Genomic DNA, 23658 nt, shown 5'->3' with positions numbered 1-23658 from the left:
TAACGACACAAATTCGATTTCCGAAATAGTGAAAAACCAATATTATCACCAAGCAAATCATAAAATTAAGTTAATATTATTAATTAACTAACAAAATCATAAATAAAAATGCACCGATGTATCTAAACACACCAAGTCAATATTCATATAACCAATACATAAATATTCTTCTTACAACATAAAAAGATAATAGATATTGTGCACATCAAGTCAGTATCCACAAATTACACATAACTATTCTTCTTACAACATCAAAAGGTAATAGATAGTACACAAATATTCTTCTTACTGGTGCCAACGTTATCCTTCTTACTCTGTGCAGAGATTTAACTAAATCTTCCCCAGTAGTTTTATTTATTAATAGACAATTCTCTTTATCTATTACTGGATGAGCACCTTTGCTCATTTGATGTCCTGAGGGTGACAACTGATTGGTGATTCTTTGTAAAGGAGGCCTCCATCTTAAAGGAGTCATTGGAGGCTTTGGGAACTTTGCAACATCCTTCTTGGTTGTCCTCTCACTATTTAATTGATTCTCCAATTCTCTTACCTGAATAGAATAAAATAGTCAATATATATATAAAGCAGTTTGTTGCTTACATAAGGAAAATTAAAGATGCTGTAAATTCTACTCAAATAGAGATTGAAAATGAGATAAGTAACCTTTTGCTGATAATTTTTACTTGTTTGCTCAGCTTCTTTGATCTGCACATTTGAAATAATCTGTTAAAGTGCAGAAAGCAAGGTCAATGACAAATCTCTCATGGATGCACCTAAAATGGCAAGTACTGAAGTCCTTTCCATTAGCACAAGTGTGAATAGCAATGTTCAGAGCATCAACAACTCATTGATTCATGAGAGTTCTTGCATCCAAGAAGATCCAGGAGTTCACATGATCTTCTCTACTAAACCAGCTAAATTTGCAAATTCAAATGATGAAGTAAGATCAATCCAGTCCCTGCAGAGTGCATTTCAAATGAATCCTGCTCAATCTCTCACCAAAAGTTGAATTAGAAAACAAGTTTGATGTATATTTAAAGGGAAGACTAACCATATTTCACTAGCTCATCGATGAAGTTGTTGTAGAACTACAGACCTTTAGGATTCACAAATCCTCTTCCATCTACAAAGAAAGTAGCATTCATATAAAATAACAGAATTAGTGTTTTTGAATAACACTCTAACCGATCTAAAAGTTTCAGGGAGTAATACTCGGAAGAAGTCTTGACCAAGAGATGGAGAATCTGTAGGAGTCCAATCCCAATTCAGCCATCAGCTTGACATCTTCCTAATAAATCATCTCATCTTACTGAAAGTTACTTGTATGATTCTTCTATAGTCAAACTAACTCTTTAATTGTGTGATTGCTTAGGAAGTAGCTTTAATAGTCATCAATGGGTAATAATTAAGTTAAGATTCAAACCCAAAATGAAACAGATAGAAGAAGCTTTTATATATTTTTACATTAAAAAAGGTGAACCTAAAAAGTGTGTAGTTATACCTTATATTTGTGATACCCATCTGAAGCTACATCTGCTGTACTTTTGTCCATCATTCGTCCTAAAATATTCATCATAAAAAAAGATCAATAATTCTCAGAAAGTTAAACGGTGGTTAGAGTAATTAAACACAGGATTATAATATCAGTGACTGAAATTCCATTACTCAAATGCATTCAAATGTGAAGTGTTGAGCTACTCATTCTTCCGGAGTCTACTCATCTCCTCTTACGAAATTATCAGAGGTGTTACAGATGTGAAGACATACCAGTTAACAAGCTCATTGTGAGGCTCATATACTCGAAGAAGTACACTAGAAAATCCACCTTTTGGATGATAGATCGATCAAGAGGATATCTAACTGGAGGAAGAAACTAGGCAATTGTTTTGAAGCTTACCTTGATCCCCTTGCTTTACTTCCAGCTCATTTAATTGGTTCTGATAGATATGTTTCAGCAGGGGAAGCAATTCAGATATCAAGCTATATGTGTGCTCATTATTAAACTTGTTTTGACCATTTGCCAATTCCTGAAGATGATACAAATTGAATATGCACATAAAATTGTCATAAACCCAGTCTAACACCAGATTGGGTTTATGACAATTTTGATAAGTACTATGATTTGGTCACTCCTGATACTAGTCTTGTTAGTCCTGAGACTGATGCTAATCCTAAGACTAAAGAAATTGCAAAAAAAATGATGATAGTGGGTTTATGGTGCATACAGATAAAGCCAGAAAATAGACCTTCAATTAGCATGGTTATCAACATGTTGGAAGGAAGCATCATGGACCTGCAAATGCCACCAAAACCAAAATTCAGTTAGAGTGCCATTTGAAGATTATTAAATGATGCAATATTGTTTTTGTTTCCACGGTATTCTGAACAATAAAACAAAATCAAGCCTGTATAACATTTGTCTTGAATGTAATCTGTGATCAAAGTAATTTCTTAATTCTATTTTTTGTGGTGAGATTATATTGGAAAACAAATATTGTTTAAATGCTTGTTGACCTCATAATGTTGTAAAAGAGTCGCACAAATAATTGTTTATCATATGCCAAGCTAGTAATAAGGAGATATATATTCCCTTTAGCACCCATAATAGTCAACAGGATAAGATAGTCCATTCAGATTATTGAATTATATGGGAAAGATAGTTGTTGTTCTTTCCAATTTCCATCATTTTGATTGCAGAGGTGAAGAGTTTCTGTCTACCTCTAATTTTGTTTGTACATAATAACAACAAAGAGAAATTCTTGTCAAATAGTTTAGCAACAACTGGAATGTAGGAACAATTTCAAACTGTGATTGAATTAAGCCAATGAATTTTTACAAGATCTGCAAATTTTTCAGGGGTAGAAATATGCATCTAAATCTTTATGGGAGTCAAGTGAGACTAAACTTATTTCTAGTTAAAATTCTTCCCTGGACCAAGAATGTTTAGGATCTACTGAAACAGGAATGAAGAGGTCCAGCTAATGGATTCCAAAAATCAGAGAAAGTAACGACATTGTAAAGCTCGTAATCGGGCACGCAAGCTTGAACCCCAAAAGATTTTTTTTCTTCATATGCTGGAAACTTTATTCAAATCTCTTGCTGGAAAGATCAAAACAACTGACTAATTAATTATTAGAATTACTATATCACCCTAGTAATAGCTCCAATAATCAACGAGCTTGTCACTCAATTGGCACAGTCTTTCCGGATCCGGTCTATCCTAAACCCTAAACCGTATTAGGAACTATTCAGATGGATTCAGATAATTAACTTGGTCATGAATCGATTTAACAAGAAGGTCAAAAGAAAATACTCACTTAATGATCAAAGCCTTTAAGTTGTATATGTAGCGCATCTAAGAAGCCCAACACACAAATCCTGTAGAAACAATAACAACAAAAAGAGGTAAATTTATAAGCCAGAAAACATGGCATATTAGTGAAAAGAATTAGCATAGACATAAAAGAAACTTGATAGTTCAAGGAATACATAAAACCAACTTAGCAACAAGAAATAAACTCCTCAATCTAGCAAACAAAAATGATAAAATCAACTTAAGATAGTGTTTGAGGAAATTCATCAAACACATTGCATACATCAATCAATTAATACTTGCAATCAAGAGATCAAGAAGATGAAACTCTAATATTTTTTAGTTTCCACTATACTTGAGTTTCTAGGTTACACATGCAAGAACATGGCCTTGACAAGCAAAGTTTCAAGCTTATTTGAGTTTCAAGAAATTTAACTGACGAAGAAGAAATCACCTGCCAATCTCAATTGCATAGTCTGACCACCACATTCTTTCACGTCCATACCATCGCTACCACCGGACCAGAGATGATGTACTCCACAAGGGAACCAAAGAAGGGCTTCGCAGAGAGGTCGACATAGTGTTTCTCTGCAAAGGAGCGTTCCACGCCGACCAACTTCAACCATGATCGACGCACAAAAATAACCAAGAAAATTTCTCGTTTCTTCTCTAAAGTAGACGGGAAAACAAAAAAGGATTGTAGTTGGTAAAATCTTCACCTTTCAAGTAGAAACCTTTTTTCTCAAACCTACTAATAATTTCTCCAACCTTTCAACTAAAAAAAAAGGAAGAAGAAGGATTTTGGTGTTTCAGTAACATATCTACTGTAAATTACGCAATGCAACGCCGACAAATAGATGAACGAAGCGAAGGAATAAGAAATCAAGGGGGAGGAAGACGGAGAGCACACTAGGCCTCGTTGGAAGTCGTTGGGCTTGATCATGATGAAGGTCTGTCTGTTCCATCGCCGTGCTCGCTTCGTTTCTATCGCTTGCTTGCTAACGTTGTCAAGGAGAATGATGACCGAAGGCACAACTTTCATAGAGTGGGAACAGAAACCCTAATCGGACTCAACTCCACAGAAGATCCTGGCTAGAAGTGCGAGTCTTCCCAAGTCAAAACTACAAAAGCCAATCGATTTGCTAGCAGCGGATGCTGACCACGACCTTCCGCATGGGGCTGGCCAGCGGCTGGGCGTCCTCGGCGTGTGCGGCGTCGCCGTCCACAGGGTGGCCGACCGCGGGGTCGCCGAAGGCAACAGGGGCGATTGCGTGAGCGACGAAGAGTGGAGTTGAGATGGAGGAGCGGAGACCGGCGGGAGAGAATGAGTTGCTACCCTCTACGTCCTTAGTCAAACACAAGGCAAGCTGTGCTGTGCATCGATCTAGGAAGGGGAAGAGGGAGATGAGGCTGAGAGAGATAGCTGGATGGCCAACGGCGAGGAGGAAAGTGGTGGATATACGGTGGACGGTGCGATATAGGTTTAGGTTTAGAGGGAAGAGTGAAGTGTTGCAAATTTTGGCTAAATATTGGTGGGAAAATTAAATTATTTTATTTTATCATAGACATCGGGTTTTAAAAATCACTATTAAAATCGGTGTCTATTAACGAAAAAAAGACGCTCATAGACATCGGCTTCAAAAATCGATGTCTATGAGCGAAAATCTACGCTCATAGACACCGATTTTTGAAAAAATCGGTGTAAAATAGTCAAAGACATCAGTTTTTGCTTAAAACCGTTGTTGTTCCACTGATGTCTATGAGGGATTTTGTTGTAGTGGCACCACCTTGTCACCTTCCTTGCTATATCTTTTCCTTTCCTTTATCTGCAGTAAGAGGAAATGCAATCTATAAGCAAAATTTGCTTAGTAAGCACTATCTAACTCAAAAACATGGATATGCATGTATACAAGAAGAAACTAGAAACTGTATGTTTTAAAAGGAAACATATATAGCTACTCATGTTAATCTAATAGCAATAAAGATTACTCATGCTCAACTAATAGCAAAGCAATAGAATTAGCATACTCATGACATACAAGAATAAACTGCATGCTGGAAGGTAAAGCTAATCATGCTAAATAACTAATCAGGAAACAAATAAAACTAATACTGCATGCTTCGAATTAAAAGAAGCTAAACTTGCTAACTCTAAACTTAAGTGGAGCTTGTTTCATTTGTTTCAAAACTTATACTCTTATACTTTAAAATAATAATCAACTTCTCTTGGGGCCCAGGCTTAGTACCAATGCGCGTTCCCTAATAGAGACTGTGGTAGCTAGTCACCAGTCCTACGAGGGTAAAGACCTTCACTACAACAAAAATGTTAAAAGACAACACCCCTACGACAACGGTTTTAAGAGAAAACATTGCATATTTGCTCAAAGACAACGGTTTTTGTCAAAACCGTTGTCTTTGAACTCCCCATTAAATATAAAAGACAACGGTTTTGGGAAAATTGTTGTCATTGAGCGATTTCTTTTTGAATCAACAGCACTTTTTACAACAGTTTTCTAAAACCGTTGTCTTTAAGCACTTTTTTAGGGGCTACGACAACATTTTTAATAAAACCGTTGTCTTTGGCTTTATTCGTTTCGTCATTTCCCCTCGTAGTTTTGCTTTCCCTCTCTGCAAAAATCTTTTCGCGCCGTGTTTTCCCCTTAGCGTTCCCGAACCCTAAGCCATTTTTCTTTCCTCTTCTCGACTATCTCTTCATGCCATGACACCAAATGGAGCGCTTGCGCGAGATTTGCAAGTGCCTCAAAACCCTAGTCGACTTCCTCCTCTGCCATTGCGACAGCCTTCCGAAGCACGACCCAAGCCATGGGATCCTCCCTTCGACCTGTCGCAGCCAAAGCTCGATCCGCCTCTCGCGCGTCGCCGTCACTGTCTTCCTCTTCGTTGTTACTGCTCTCTCGTCTCACTACCACCATGGTGAGTTATTCGTCAGTTTGTTCCTATGTAGGAAGGGCGGAGATCGAGGCGCCGAACAACTAACTACGTTTTCTGCCAAAGTTTCTAAGTTTTGCTGGATCTAAATCTGAAGAATGTTCAGCTGTTGTAGATCGGTTCCAGAGGATTGGGGCGAACCTAAGGAGTTCTACCCTATCAGGCCAGATTGCCGCGATGAGGTTCTCGCTTCTCGTTTCAAGCCCACTGTTAGTTTCTCTTCTCCCTCGATTTTTTCCCCCTATATTTTGCATCATTTATTTAGGTGAAAACAAGAGAAGGAAATAAATTAAATCAAATGATTGATTTCTCTTGTTTAGTCGGAAGATAACTGAGAAGAAGAGGAAGAATGCAATTCCATTCCTTAACCACTTCCTTCCATCCTGCTGTTTAGGTGAAACAAACAACGATTGTATGATGAAGTTTTTTTACCCCTTCATTCTTTCCTTCTTTAGCATGCAACAAAATAGGGAGCCCCATGTCGAGCACATCAAAATGCGTGTTTAGTTGCATTAGTGTACTAATTTAAAGGATCTAGGTCTTCAAGATGAACATTCTAATGCATGTGTCATCTTTCTTTGAATGTTTATGCTTTTCATCAAGTGTTAAAGGTTGTTCTTCTATCAATTCAGCCCAGAAAAACGCTTAGTGGAAGACGGTGGTGTTCTTCGTTCTCAGAAAAGGGACATTTGGACATTGCAAGAGTTCTTAGGAGGATACAAAGAGGGGTGAGTGATTTGTTGCGCATATTACTGTTAGTGAACATTAGCGTAATTTATTTTATATCATTGTGTTAGGGAGTTCATCCGACAATAAAAGGAGAAGCTTGGGAGTTTCTACTTGGTTGTTATGACCCCAAAAGTACCTTCGACGAGCGCACGCAATTAAGAGAGAGTCGAAGGTAACAATACTACCAAATATTCCCATTTTGTTTATCTTCTCAAAGCCAATATGAAAGCATTTTTTTAATCAAAAGTTATGTTCTAAGTGATGCAACAACCATTTCGTTATAGTAAACTTATTATATATCAGTTCAGTTGACTTTTAATTGATACATTATATTTATATTTAGAAATAATTAAACTAGTGGGTGACAAAATTAAATACTATAAGATTAAATCTCAACATACTATGACGTGTGCCAAATTGTGCCAAAACAAAACCTTAACTTCTTGGAAGAGGAAGTTATAAAGAGTCTATTATATTCAATATTTTATTTTTCAATTTGGTGTCTGCAAGGGAGGAAGAAACGCAGGGAGGATGCAGGGGAGGAAGAAATTCATGAGGATGCAGGGGAGGAAGAAATTCATGATGCACTTCCAGAGTACTGGATAATATAATTATCTTGGTAGCCACACAAAACAACTTCTTTAAAGATAGGAAGGGAGCTCAAATAAAAGACCTGTCCAGACAAGCATCTAGAAAAATTGATGGTGAAGCACCGGCTAGCTACTACATAGACAAGAAGGAACTTAGGGAAATTCAACAACTTAGCCGTATTTGGGAAATTCAACAACTTAGCCGTATTTTGTAGTTCAGCCATACAATTTTAGTCTAGTGCAAGACCTTGGTCTTGACTTCACATATGGTATAGCTATATGTTCTTGTGCTTTACAACTTTGGGTTGGGAGGTTCCTGATTTCGAATAGAAAGACTAATGGTGGAGAAATTATTACAGCTTTGTTTGCTGTAATTTTGAGTAGCCTGTAAGTAAGCTTTGTTATGATATCTACATTTATCTCCAGTATATATTTTCATTTTCTCTCTAGGATATCTTTTGTTCTCATTAAGTCTGTCATTTTCAGGGGACTTAATCAAGCGGCTATCAATTTCTATTCATTTGAGCAAGGGAGAATTGCTGCTTACAAAATTTTTGAGATGATAAGCTGTTCAAATTCTTCTCTTAATCAGGATGGAAGTACCTTAGCTACAATGCAAGGAAATATTGAGTTCAGGAATGTTTACTTCAGCTATCTTTCACATCCAGAAATTCTCATACTGAGTGGCTTTTACCAAAATGTACCTGCTAGAAAAATTGTGGCCCTTGTTGGTCGAAATGATTCTAGAAAAAGTAGTATAATTCCTCTTATGGAGTGTTTCTATGATCTTACCTTAGGTTTGTCTTCTTTGACTATGTTTTCCTATCATACACTAATGTACGTTTCATTGATGCTTGACAGTTTCGTCTTGATTTCTTGATGCAGGTGAAGTTCTATTGGATGTGTTAGCAAGAGCCCTAGAGTCAATCATTTGATGATTGTATTTTTGGACTTGTTGTATCATATTCTATATAAATAAAGACATTTGGTTTTTGGTTATTATACTTACTTGTATTGGTTCCAAATAAACTAAGTATAATAACGTCCTTGAGTAGAAGGTTCTTACCTATATCAATCGATTGGTTGAATCGATAGTGAGATGATATAGGGAACACTACTCTTAATCATTCATAGTTGAGTATTAACATTCAGGGACAATGTTAATGCAATAAGACTAGCATGTAGGTCAACTCGATGACTTGATCTCACAAGTCATGGATATAGAGATATCAAGTTGACACATGGGTATGCATTAGAGAATGTATACTGAATGACCCGCCATGAGAAAGTATCATGGATCGTTATATGAGTGTCATATACTTTCTCATGTGGCTATTAGTATGACTACTAGTCCTTAGACCTGAAGTCACCATAGTTCCCTACATAAGGAGTTATGTACTTTGGTTTCGTCAAACGTCACCCGTAACTGGGTGGACTATAAAGGCGATTACTGGGTATGTAACGAATTATGCGGAGGGATGTAGATGGGATCTATCCCTCCTATATGACGGGAGCGACATCGGTATTCTTGATAGAGTGAGACCACGAAGTGCATGACCATGCCCAAATGAATCAATATGAGATATTGAGCTCATTTGATTTAGTGAGTCTACTTGGAGTTCAAGATTTAGATTGATTAGAGGATGACACGGTCTATGTCTCATATTGATCAATCTAGATGTCTAGGATAGAAGGACACTTGTCATATTTTATGAGGAGTCACAATTAGTAGTCACAAAGGTGATGTTGGATCTCAACATTCTTGTAACATTGGGTAGTAATGATGTGTTGCTAGATACCGCTCATTACTTATGGTCCTAAATGGGTTTAGGGACATTGCCAACATTACAAGAACCTATAGGGTGACACACTAAGGACAATTAGATGGAGATTAGGTTCATATGATGAACCAAGGGGATTAGATTCATTTGATGAATCAAATTGGATTAAGAGTAATCCAAATTGGGCTAATTGGGTTGAACTCAAGTTACTTGATTCATGTATTTAATGAGTCTAATTTAAATTATGACTCATTAAATTAACTTAATTTAATGAATTAGATTTATTATATTAAGTTGGCTTGAATCAAATGGTTAGATTAGATCAATCATGGAAGAGATTTGGTCAAATTTGACTTGACTTGAGAGGAAGAGGAAGAGTCAAGTTTGACTTGACTAATTGCCACATCATAAGTGAGATGGCAAGATGTGGACCAATGATGATGCTCCACATCATCATGGTGTGCCACCTCATGGAGGTTACAAGCCTCCTTTCCCATTAATGTGGCTGGCCACATTAAATGAGTGGGAGTTACTCAAGTGGCAGGCCACACAAGAGGATGAATGGGAATGAATTTTCATTCAAGACTCATTCACTCCATCTTCTTCCTCTAGCTCTCCATCTCCCTCTCCTCCTCAACTTGGCCGAACCACACAAGGTGCTAGGACACCCTTTGTGTGGTTTTTCTCCACCTACGTGTCCGTGTGGATACTCCTAGAGGGGTATCTATTTTGATACTCTCGAGATTCGGCACCGTTTGGACGAGCGGGAACGCGAAGGGCTTCGCTTCAAAGGTATAACTTTTTCTTTTGTAGATCTAAGTGTAGATCTAGGTAGAAACTCGTATTCGTGTGTTTTCAAACTCTTTCATTGCACGGATCCGTTGGCTAGGGGCTTTCGGGGTTTCTGCGACGCGGAAAAGCGATTTTCGCGGCCCGAAAAACCCAACAGTGATATCAGAGCCACGTGCGAAGACGAATACGAGTTTATTTTATGTTTTATGAAAACTTTTCAGTTCTGTAATATTCTGTAAATTTATGATTTTTATAGTTTTATGGGTATTTTTCTCATAGAAGCGAAGCACAAGTGTTTCGATACTTGTAGGCTTCGACTACCGAGAAAAATTTTCCAAAACGGCCAAGTTTCGCCCCAAAACTTTTTGGGACAGCGGGCTAAGGCGCTTTTAGATCGCAATGGAACCCTCGCGATGGTTAGATCGCGGGTAGGGGCGCTGCCCCTGGCCCCGCAAGGGGATTCGTTCCGCAATTGCGCCCGAAAACCGCTAAACGAAACCACCGGGAAATTGTACTCGTAAAAATTGTAAAAATTATAGAAAAATTACAGAAAAATTATAGAAATATATAATTTTGAATTATATATTATTTTTGTGATAGTCATGGCCCAAAGACCCAATTCGATTGGATAATTCGTGTTGTAATTCAAAATATGGCCTGAGTGCCATTTTGTGTATTTGCGTGTTGTATTTTTTTTTTCGCGACTTGCGCGTCGTGCCTTTCTCTTTTATTCTTGTTGTAAATTAGATTTAGACTCGAATGTAACTCGAGTTTCAAAATATAATGTAAATTTTGAAGCGGTGGAAGGTCCACTCGAGACGGAGTTACGAGGAGGGCGCGAGCAACACGAGGTGGTCAAAGGAAGGAGCTTGAGAAGCTGTTGACCTTAGGTTGACCATCCGATCTTCTCATTGGCTTGAGAAGATCGTAGTAGGGCCATGACATAATCACAAAATTATTTAATTAATTGCTTTTGTGTGTATGTGATGCATGCTAGTTAATTAAGTAATTAATTAGTGCTTAACGATTAGATTAGATCTAAGTCGTGCACATGATGCACCCTTCGATTAGATTAGATCTATCGAGTATATGATATGCATCATCATTTAGATTAGATCTAAATCACATCAACTCGTAATGCGTATCATGCCGTGATACCTACCACTACCTCGATCGCATGTTGTTGTTGAATCTGCTAAAGCAGAGCAACACATACTATCTTGGCAGGGTACGGAGGGACAATTTTGGTCCCGCCTATCAACGCATGGGTGAGTACAACTCAATTAGATTGAGTAACTAGTTAACTCAATTGGATCGAGTTTAACTATAGGCATTATCCAATGGTTGGTAGATAGGTCAAAATCACGTTTATATTAACTCTTGGGCGTATTAGCCAAAACTAACTCAAGTTTTAATATAAATGCGGATTTTATCCTATAAACAAGAGTTGCATAGAGATGTAATTGGTAATTAGTTACCTACCGATCATACTAAGTCTTGGGCGTATTAGCCAAAGCTAACTCAAGGGTTAGTATGATGTGGATCTTGTCCCACATGAATTATAGAATTCAGTGGGAGCATCATTTAGTTAAAGGCCTAATTAAATGATTAAGAATATGATACTTATTTCTGCATTTATTTCTGTTGTAGATTACCATGACGTCGAATACGAACACCTTCTCCCTACGATCTGTCCTTGAGAAGGACAAGCTCAACGGAGCAAACTTCCTGGACTGGTACAGGAACCGGAGAATAGTTCTCACCCAAGAACGTAAACTGTACGTTCTGGAGCAGCCCATTCCGGAGGCTCCTCCTGCCACTGCCCCGCGAGCTGACCGAGATGCTTTCAAGAAGCATCAAGATGACGCATTAGATGTGTCTTGTCTAATGCTCGCGACCATGAACTCTGAGCTTCAGAAGCAACACGAGTTAATGGGCGCTTACGATATGGTTGAACATCTTCGTCAACTGTATCAAGGTCAAGCGAGGCATGAGAGATTTGAGATCTCAAGGGCACTGTTTCAGTGCAAGATGTCAGACGGGGCTCCTGTAGGCCCATATGTACTCAAAATGATTGGGTACATAGAGAACCTACAAAGGTTGGGGTTCCCACTTGGCCAAGAGCTGGCCACTAACCTGATCTTGCAATCCTTGCCGGATAGCTACAGTCAATTCGTTCTAAACTACAATATGAACGAGATTGACAAGCCACTGCCCGTGCTAGTATTGCTGAGATGAACCTTAAGAAGGCTAAGCCCAACATTGCTCGATGGTTCAGAAACATAAGGGCAAGGGCAAGCCCAAAGCCAAGGGAAAGTCCCGCCAAGGGCAAAGGCAAGGCAATGAAGCCAAAGGAGGGGTCGCCATGATGCTACCGCTTCCACCGCGTCGACCGCATCGGAAGAGGAACCGCAAGGTATACTGAGGATCTTAAGAAGAAGCAGGTGAGACTTCCACTGTATATATGTTATAGAAGTCAATCTATCTATTTCTCATCATGGGTATTAGATATCGGATGTACTTCTCACATTTGTACTGATGTGCGCTGAGAAATAGTAGGGCATTGACAAAGGGCGAGGTGGACCTACGGTAGGCAATGGAGCACGCTGTAGGGACTTACTTTCTATCTCTCCCTCTGGGCTTGTATTAGAGTTAGTCGATTGTTGTTATGTGCTCGCATTAACTAATAACATTATATCGGTTTCTTGTCAAGAAAGGTTTCTCGCTTACAATAAAGAACAAATGTTGTTCCGCCTATTTAAACGATATGTTCTATCATAGTGCACCTCGATAAACGAACTCTATATTCTAGACCTTGAGAGCCCTATCTATAACATAAATACCAAGAGGTTCAAGTCAATGACATGAACCAAACCTACCTCTGGCTTAGGTCATATAAATGACAAGCGCTATCGCAGCCCATAAGGATGGTTTGTTGACTCATTTGATTTTAATCATATGAGATACGCGAGTCACCACGAGGCAAGATGACCAAGACTCCCTTTAGTGGGCACAGAGAGAGCGATTGATTTGTTAGGACTTATACATAGTGATGTATGTGGCCCTTTCAATGTCGCCGCTAGAGGTGGTTATAGGTACTTCATCACATTTACTGATGACTTCAAGAGATATGGTTATGTGTACTTGATGACATATAATCGGAATCCTTTGAAAAGTTCAAAGAATTCAAGAATGAAGTACCAGCTTGCAAGAGTATTAAGATACTTCGATCGATCGAGGTGGAGAATACCTTAGCCATGAGTTTCGTGACTACCTAGCCGAGTGTGGGATTCTATCCCAACTCACTCCTGGAACACCACGGTGGAATGGTGTATCCGAAGGAGAAATCGTACCTTATTAGATATGGTACGATCTATGATGAGTCACACGGATCTTCCGACATACCTTTGGGATTACGCTTTAGACAAGGTAACTTTTATACTCAACCGAGTTCCATCCACAGCCGTGATAAAGACACCATATAGGATATGGACCGGGAGAGATGCCAGGTGTTTGATGAGGATTGAGGTTGTGAGGCTTACGTTCGACGCCAAGTCTCGAGATAAGTTAGGACCCAAACCGACAAGTGCTACTTTATGGATATCCCAAGGAAACTAAGGAATATTATTTCTACATTCCCAATCAAGACAAGGTGGCAAAGACTCGGGTCTTTCTAGAAAGGGACTTTGTTTCTAGAAAGACTAGTGGAGCACGTTCGATCTTCAAGAAGTTCAAGATGCGAATGATAGCATCGAAGCCTCGATGGAAGTTGAACTGGAACCACAAAGTGTTGTGGATGATGTTCCATAAAGAGTTAAGGAACAACAACCGGTTCAAGTAGACATACCTCTTCACTGATAGGATACGTCGTCACCGAGAGATACTCATTTCTCTTGTCTGATGACGTTGTGCTCATAGATGATGAACCTACCACCTATCGGGAAGTCGTGATGAGACCAGATTCGAGAAATGGCTAGAGGCCATGAGATCCGAGATGGAATCCATGTACACCAACCAAGTATGGACTTTGGTTGATCCACCGAAGGGTAAACCCCGGGTGTAAGTGGGTCTTTAAGAGAAAGACCGACATGGATGGACTTATCTATAAGGGTCGCTGTAGCTAAAGGTTTCAAGCAGACTCATGGTATTGACTATGATGAAACCTTTTCTCCAAGAGCGATGTTTAAGTCCATTCGGATCATGCTTGCTATCGCGCTTACCACGATTACGAGATCCGGCAGATGGATGTCAAAAACCTACTCGAGGATGTGTACACGACACAACCTAAGGGTTTTGTAGATCCACCAAGATACCAGGAGCGCAGGTCCATTTATGGACTAAAGTAAGCTTCTGAGTCGAATCTTTGATTCACGATGCAATCAAACAGCTTGGTTCATGATCAATGGGGAACATATTCAATCAGGGAAGTTGGTAGAGAATGAGAAGCAACCCAACCTTGTTAGATTCCCTCGTGCCTGACATATTTCCAAATTAGTAAAAGAAGAGTAGTTTTTTTTTCTTCTCATGTTCTAGAAGAAAAAAGAGAGAGATGTTAATGCTTTGCTTTGCTATGTATATATATATCGTCAGTTTGGATTGAGTCCGTCGGGTTGGTTCGTCCCGTCAAATAATTTAAATAGATTGGATTGAAATTTTATCAACCCAAGCTCTTGACGGACTGACCCTCCTAGGCCCGTGACCTGCGCTGGTCGGCTCGCGATAGGCTTGGGTTAACCCGTGGGTTGAGAAACACATGTAAGTGAAGTTTATGCCAATTTATTATCTTTTTTTTATAATTTTGAAATAAAAATAATACTTTTCATCCAACATAAGTACTCATTTGTTCATTTATATTTAAAATACATGTTTATGTATACATTTAATTGATAAAATTTTCAAAGTAAAATGTTGAAGATATGAAATATTTTTAATTTTTAAAAATTTTGATGGGCCCGCGGTTGGCCCGTAAACCCGCAAGAACTATTAGAATGGGTTGGGTTGGAAATTTCCAACCCGTCAGTTGACGGGTCGACCGGCCGACCCGCCTGGCCGTCACATTGCAGAACTCCAAGAAGGGGTTTTTGCCGATGTCACGTGGCGTGTTTCGAAGACTCAAGGTCCCCTTCTAGAGAGGAGAGAGATGGATTAGATCCTTATGCTCACCCATAGGATCTATCACGTCATGTACTCGACCGATGTCTCGTATGCTTGAAAGGACAAGAAGATACCAATGATCTAGGTGAAAGTCATTGGATACGGTCAAGAATATTCTTAAGTACTTAAGAAGGACTAAAGAATATTTCGATATACGGAGGCAACGTGATGAGCTAGGAAGGATTACTGATGCTCCAAACCGATCGTGATGATTACCGATCGCAATGTGGTCTCAGATTTTGCATTAATGGTGGTGCAGTGAGCTGGAAGAGTTGTCGATTCTACAACAGAGGCCGAGTACATAGCTAAAGGAGGTAGTTTGATCCGCAAGTTCATCATCGAACTTGGGTGGTTCCTAGCATCACGACCCCATCGAGCTCTATCAGGACAACAATGGAGCTATAGAGCAAAGGAACCTCGCCACACCGGACCAAACACATACTACGCTCCCATCTCATTCGAGAGATCATCGAGAGAGGAGATGTGAAGATTTGCAGAGTACCAACAGAGGCTAACCAAGGCTTTGGTACGGAGGAAGCATGATGGTCACACTAGGTCATCAGGCCTTAGAGCTGATTGGCACTAGTGCTAGTGGAGATTGTTAGCTAGAGCCCTCATTGATGATTGTTTTCGGACTCATTGTATCATATTCTATATAAATAAAGGCATTTCGTTTGGTTATTATACTTACTTGTATTGGTGTCAAATAAACTAAGTATAATAACATCCTCGAGTAGAAGGTTCTTACTATATCAATCGATTGTCAATCGATAGTGAGATGATATAGGGAACGCTACTCTTAATCATTCCTAATCGAGTATTAACATTCAGGGGACAATGTTAATGCATAAGACTAGCATGTAGGTCAATGACTTGATCTCACAAGTCATGGATATAGATATCAAGTCGACATATGAGTATGCATTAGAGAATGTATCGAATGACCCGCCACGAGAAAGTATCATGGATCGTTATATGAGTGTCATATACTTTCTCATTATTAGTATGACTACTAGTCCTTAGACCAAAAGTCACCATGGTCCCTACATAAGGAGTTATGTATTTGGTTTCACAAACGCCACCGTGAATCGGGTGACTATAAAGGCGATTCATGTAACGAATTATGCAGAGGGATGTGAGTGATGTAGATGGGATCTATCCCTCCTATATGATGGGAGCGACATCAGTATTCTTGATAGAGTGAGACCACGAAGTGCATGATCATGCCCAAATGAGTCAATATGAGATATTGAGCTCATTTGATTTAGTGAGTCTACTTGGAGTTCAAGATTTAGATTGATTAGAGGATGACACGGTCTATGCCTCATATTGATCAATCTAGATGTTTAGGATAGAAGGACACTTGTCATATTTTATGAGGAGTCACAATTAGTAGTCACAAAGGTGATGTTGTATCTCAACATTCTTGTAACATTGGGTAGTAATGATGTGTTGCTAGATACCGCTCATTACTTATGGTCCTAAATGGGTTTAGGGGCATTGCCAACGTTACAAGAACCTATAGGGTCACACACTAAGGACAATTAGATGGAGATTAGGTTCATATGATGAACCAAGAGGATTAAATTCATTTGATGAATCAAATTGGATTAAGAGTAATCCAAATTGGGCTAATTGAGTTGGACTCAAGTTGATTCATGTATTCAATGAGTCTAATTTAGATTATGACTCATTAAATCAACTTAATTTAATGAATTAGATTCATTATATTAAGTTGGCTTGAATCAAATGGTTAGATTAGATCAACCATGGAAGAGATTTGGTCAAGTTTGACTTGACTTGAGAGGAAGAGAAAGAGTCAAGTTTGACTTGACTAATTGTCACATCATAAGTGAGATGGCAAGATGTGGACCAATGATGATGCTCCACATCATCATGGTGTTCCACCTCATGGAGGTTACAAGCCTCTTTTCCCATTAATGTGGTCGGCCACATTAAATGAGTGGGAGTTACTCAAGTGGCCGGCCACACAAGATGATGAATGGAAATGAATTTTCATTCAAGACTCATTCACTCCATCTTCTTCCTCTAGCTCTCCTTCTCCCTCTCCTCCTCAACTTGGTCGAACCACACAAGGTGCTAGCACACCCTTTGTGTGGTTTTTCTCCACCTACGTGTCCATGTGGATACTTCTAGAGGGGTATCTATTTTGATACTCTCAAGATCAAGCACCGTTTGGACGAGCGGGAACGCGAAGGGCTTCACTTTAAAGGTATAGCCTTTTCTTTTGTAGATCTAAGTGTAGATCTAGGTAGAAACTCGTATTCGTGTGTTTTCAAACTCTTTCTTTGCACGGATCCGTTGGCTAGGGGCTTTCAGGGTTTCCGCGACGCGGAAAAGCAGTTTTCGCGGCCCGAAAAACCCAACAGGATGGGGAGATATAAAACATCTGAAGTTGGAATGGTTGAGAAGCCAAATTGGACTAGTTACCCAGGAACCAACTTTGTTAAGTTTGAGCATCAAGGATAATATAGCTTATGGAAGATCTGCTACAACTGATCAGATTGAAGAAGCTGCTAAAACAATTCATGCACATGATTTCATAACTTCTCTTGAAATGGGATACGAAACTCAGGTTGATCTTGCACATGTTTAATTTTGAGCTTGTCTTTTGATCATGTTTAATTTTGGATGAGTCTCATTTGATATTCTATTTTGCATTACAATTATTGAACATGATGCAATATAGGTTGGTAGGACTAGTTTAACATTGACTGAAGAACAGAAAATAAAAATCTCAATAGCTCGTGTTGTGCTTTCAAATCCTTCTATTCTTCTACTGGATGAGGTCACAAGTGGACTTGATTTTGAGGCCGAAAAGGTTGTTCAAGAGGCTCTGGATATTCTCATGTTGGGGAGATCCACTATTATAATAGCTAGGCGCCTTAGTCTTATTCTGCTCTATATTTGACTCTGGAAATTCTTTCAAATTTTCATTTGCAGATACATGACAGTTCTTTCCTTTAAATACACTTGCAAATTTGTTGGATTTTGTTACATTTACATGTCTTTTCTTCATCCATTTAGTTTGCACTTGATAGTGTTAAAAGTCTACAGGTTCTAAGCATGTTTTGCATCTGTGTGATAGAGATTCCTATTGATCTGTTCCAAGAAGTGAATTGGTTGTTTGTTCAAGTGTGCCTTCTCACATCTGCATAATGTAAAAATTTAACCCTATATTTCTTCCTTAGTGCGTAATTTTCTTTCTAATGAATCTTTTAGTATTCAATACCTCTCAAACACATACATATCTGTCTGATTCTTTGCTATTTTTTCAAAAGTTAGTTTATAGATAAAAAATTTACAGAATTTACTGTTTCCAATGCTGGGCATTTACTTCAGGGATCTATTATTTTGCCAACTATAATCTTAGGGCAGTTGTCAAAAAGTCATTATCGTGGTTATATATAAAAATTGATGTAGTACCTGTCTGAAATTTCAATATTAGCAATATGATTGTCTAGAAATGTTTTCTCACTTATACATGGCGTATAACATAGATGGTAGGAAAATTGAGCACTATATGGTAGTTACATTTTAGAAATACTAAGATTATGCTTTATGATGCACTGAATCCCTGGTGTTTTGACTCATGATATCCTAGAAGAGTTAACATTAATTTTTTCTCTTTGTGAGATGCACTCCTTACATCATTTCATGGATATGCAGGTTTCAAGTTGTTCTTCTATAGTATCAAATGGACTGCAAGAAGTTCCTACAATTCATTAAAGAGAAGAAGAAGAGAATTCTGGATCATAAAGAGGCCTCCTTGAAATGGAAGCAGAAGCTTAAAGCTTGGTTGTTTGTTAATTTCCTTGTGTAGTTAATTTTTAAAATTTGAAGATAACATTTTCATGGATTGAATATAGTAAATATTTAGTTTTGTATTGGTAGTTTATTTATATTAAATAAAGATTGGTTGTTTGTTATTATCATATTATAACATGAACATTAAAGACAACGGTTAGAAATATTGTAAAAAGTGCGTAACCACAACGGATTTTTTTTATATATAAAAAGTGATAAAAGACAACAGTTTTATCTGTTGTAAAACATATCAACCACAACAGTTTTAAAATTAATCTGTTGTAAAAAGAGTCTACCACAATGGTTTATTTCTATTGTTAAATTATCTACCACAACGGTTTTAAAACGTTGTCGTATCCTTCGTAAACAAATTTTGAGCATAGAAACAACAACGGATAAAAACCGTTGTCAAATGTCTACAAAGACAACGAATTCAAAATCGTTGTCGTAGGGCAATACATTCTACAACGCCCTCAGTTACAACGATTTTTTGACCCTACGACAACGGATATTATCCGTTGTCGTTTGCAGTTTTTGTTGTAGTGCTTAGTCATACCAGAGCCAAGACCTTGGTCTTACCAGGGCCAAGACCTTGGAATTGGTCAACTGGATTTGTTTAACGACAACCTTGGAAGTCGGGTACTAGCCTTTCTTTAAAATAAAATACTTGTTATTTTTTAAATATTCTTATAATAAAATGCCTTGGCATTTCTTTGAGCACTTGGTGTGCTGCTAATCCCAATACTTAAAATTTAGGGATCCTATCAAGACCTTGGTCTTTTCTTACTTATAGCTACTCATAATCCTCAAAAAGGTTTAATAGAACACATAATTATTCCACTAAAATACATGATTGCTCATGCTTGTTAAAATAGCAAATGAAAACTAAAGATAAATCTAAATTCTGCATGGTTGGAACAAGAAGGCAGTGGAATAAGAAACAGTTCAAGTTTGGTATAGTAGCAAGGAAACTCGAATCTGAACCTGCTTTTGCTAAAGGTAAAAGACAAAAAAACTAAATATGCATTCTCATCTTAAAGACCGTTCCTGTCCAATGTCTAGCAAGACGATTCTACTTGAAATGCTTAAAGAAAAGGAATTAGATGCTTAAGGAAATCTAAGTTTCTGCACTGCTACTGAATATGATACAAGCCTACTACCAATACAAAGCATAAGGAAAAGGTTGCTACTGCTATCACAAGTTGATACGTGATTTACTAGGTCAAGGATTTAATAGATCTACACCTTCTAAATTATTTCCAACTAATAAGTCATTCTCCTTCAACAAAATAAACCAGTACGGGAGAGAAAAATCTGCACTGTTATAAAAAACAAGTTATTCCTGCCCGGTTACTGGAAACGAAACAAGTTTAGGACTGCATATTAAGAGGAAAGAAAGGCAAAACGTTCAGGCTTGCTAACCCATAAAAGATCTCAAACTACTAAGCACCTTGTGACTGTTCTTGTCCAGGTTTAACAGAAATACCTATAGCAGGAATGTTATAATCCATACGGTAAGATCAAAACCTCATGTATAAGGAAACTAATAACAGAAGACAACTACATATCAAACCTAACAATTCCCCTTTCATTCTTTAATGAAATTTACGGCAGCAAAAGAAAACTGAAGGTTGCTACTATTCCGTCCACAGCAAAGAACCAAATACAAGCCAAGCATACATTCTAAGGCTACACTGCTTATCAATTCCAAGCCGATCATGTACAAAGAAATAAATCTGTTATGGCAGGTTCCAAAAACAAGGAAGAAGATCTACATCCCTAGTAACCATAATTTAATACAGCAGGTTCCAAAAGCAAGGAAAAACTATAATCCCTAACTATTCCAGTTCTGTACAACAAGACCCGAAACAACCTTGGTAAAATGAATTCTGCACAACATGACCCTAAACAAGAAGGAACTAAATCCCTAGCAACCCAAATTCGGCTCAAACACAATCCGAAACCAAAACACATGCTGTGGAGGGTAAGAAGCGAAACAAATCCCAAAACAACTCTTACTACAGGTGAGTAGCAACTTACCCTTCGGGTTCTTGGACTTACAACCGAAGAGAGCTCTAGGGTTTCCGGTTAGCTCGAGCTTTTCAGCCTCCTCTTGTGCTCACCGACTCTCCTCGACGAGAGGATCACCATTGCGTGAAGAACCCCTCGGAGAACCCCCTCGTCGGCCGCCGGAGACGCGCCTTAAGTCCGCTCCTTCGTTTCGTCTTCGCTCGACAGAAACGGCGCACGCAAGGAGAAAGGTGAGAAAGAATTCGGGAGAGGAACTTTGCCCCCAAATCACTTAAGTTCCCTCTTATTATACGTAGGGTTTTTTTTATTAAATACTATACCTTAAATATTTTTCACTGTCTATTTGATTAGCATCGACCCCTTGCCCACTTGGTCAGCCACCTTTTGACTGAGTCAAAGGTCGCGGGTTCGATTCCTCCCTTTTTATTTCAATTTATTTTCGATTTCCTTACTGCTTAAATATATTTTCTTTCCCTATTTGATTAGTAACGACTGCTTGCCCACTTGGTCAGCCGGATTCGCTTAAGACATTGGTTCGGTCGGAGGTCACGAGTTCGAATCTCGGCTTGGATATTTTTTTATCGAAACTTCCTTTGTTTAGTAAAAATATCAAACGACCTCCAAAAATTACATAAAAATCTCTAAAATATTTCTATAGCATTTTTAAATATTTTTTAATTACTTTTGGGTCTCGAAATGAGGAAATTTGGGTTGTTACATTACTACAGTAAACCAATCTACCTAGTTGATAGTACTCTATCATCTAGACTGATGGGTGACAAAACTGATCAAAAAATGATCTTCTTAGATACCAAGGTTTAATGGCTTCAAATGTACATGTATCTAACAAAGTTAATCCTATGCTGTTCTGAGGTAAATCTGGGATCCGTGAATGGGATTCTAGCCGGAGTAGGATCAACATTGCGATGTTTCCTATTTTTGACAACATATAACTAGGAAAATGTGCATAAAAATAACATATAAGGACAGTAGGATGGTTTAAGATATACCTAGGAGGCATTGTAGGGTGATCGAAGGAGTTTAGACGGGGAGAATCTGCGTGAAGGCACCTTGGATCGAAGAGGTTTAAGAGAAAATGACGAACAGAAAGTGTTCTGTTCGTTAGATATTTCGACATTGAAGGCGCCTTCAAGTCCTTTTAGGGCACCTTCAATACCGTGTTTAAGGCGCCTTGAGCTTGGTCCGAGGCACCTTGAAGTTTTCGGCGGGAATTTTCCCGCCGAGTGTCGAAGGCACCTCTGTTACTGTAGAGGCGCCTCGGATGGTATATTTGATTTTTTTTTTTTTTTTTTTTTTTTTTTTGAGAGATGAACTTTCAAAATTTTAGGTTACTTAATTTTTGAAAAAGTTAATTAATAATTTTGAAGAATATTAAGTTAATTGATTTTGAAAAAGTTTAAGTTAATTAAATTTTAAAAAATGTTAAGTTAATTGATTTTGAAAAAGTTTGAGTTAATTAAATTTTAAAAAATGTTAAGTTAATTAATTTTGAAAAAAATTAAGTTAATTAATTCTTGAAAAATGTTAAGTTAATTAAATTTTGAAAAATGTTAAGTTAATTAAAATTTTTAAAAATATTAAGTTTTGAAAAATATTAAGTTACTTAAATTTTAAAAATATTGAGTTAATTAAATTGTTGAAAAAATGTTAAGTTAATTAAAATTTGAAAATATTAAGTTAATTTAAATTAGAAAAATTATTAAGTTAATTAAATTTGAAAAAGTATTAAGTTAATTAAATTTTGAGAAATATTTAAGTTAATAAATTTGAAAAATATTAAATTAATTAAATTTTGGAAAATATTTAAGTTAATTAAATTTTGAAAAGTGTTTAGTTAATTAAATTTTTAAAAATATTTAAATTAATTAAATTTGAAAAATATTAAGTTAATTAAATTTGAAAAAAATATTAAGTTAATTAAATTTTGAGAAATATTAAGTTAATTAATTAAATTTTGAAAAATATTTAAATTAATTAAATTTGAAAAAATATTTAATTAATTAAATTAAATTTTTATTTTTATTTTTATTTAACTTAATTTAATTTAATTTTAATTTTATTTAATTTTAATTTAATTTAATTTATTTTTAATTTTAATTTTAATTTAATTTAATTTTTATTTAATTTAATTTTGATTTAATTTAATTTTATCTTAATTTTATTTAATTTTAATTTAAAATTTGTCCTTAGTCATCTCACCCGATTTAATTTTGTGAGATGAATTAGGTTCATTTATAGGGTTTGGTTTAACTTTGTGTTAGATTCAGGTTTAGTTTTGGGCTCAACAAATAAGCATTCTTTGGATAAACTTCTGGGCTATGGTGAGTCACATGGACATCATTAAAGTAACCATGCCTTCGAGATTTTTCAAATAGTCCTATCCACTGAACTTAGTACAAAACCTTGGTATAACTAGTTAGGATCCATAAAGGGTAGCTTCGGTCAGTTCCACTTAGCCAAATGCACCAGG

General features: G+C 37.4%; 1 long non-coding RNA gene across 9 annotated transcripts; it reads right to left on the bottom strand.

Moving 5' to 3' along the window:
- Positions 1–259: 259 nt before the first annotated feature.
- On the bottom strand, positions 260–21426 carry LOC122026377. Of its 9 annotated transcripts, none has more exons than XR_006124127.1 (9): positions 21177–21426; positions 5101–5139; positions 3318–3378; positions 1502–2293; positions 1213–1288; positions 1052–1123; positions 774–958; positions 664–705; positions 260–550 (listed from the first exon to the last, which is right to left on the bottom strand). It is a non-coding gene; the product is annotated as an uncharacterized LOC122026377 (long non-coding RNA). The 9 variants fall into 9 exon arrangements; XR_006124130.1 differs by lacking the exons at positions 5101–5139; positions 21177–21426 and adding an exon at positions 3768–4819 and having other exon boundaries at positions 1502–1560; positions 1768–2293; XR_006124129.1 differs by lacking the exons at positions 5101–5139; positions 21177–21426 and adding an exon at positions 3768–4819 and having other exon boundaries at positions 1502–1825; positions 1898–2293.
- Positions 21427–23658: the final 2232 nt, after the last annotated feature.

Source organism: Zingiber officinale, chromosome 10A (genome assembly GCF_018446385.1).
Source record: "Zingiber officinale cultivar Zhangliang chromosome 10A, Zo_v1.1, whole genome shotgun sequence".
Lineage (NCBI taxonomy): Eukaryota > Viridiplantae > Streptophyta > Magnoliopsida > Zingiberales > Zingiberaceae > Zingiber > Zingiber officinale.
This window is presented reverse-complemented; position numbering and strand designations above follow the sequence as displayed.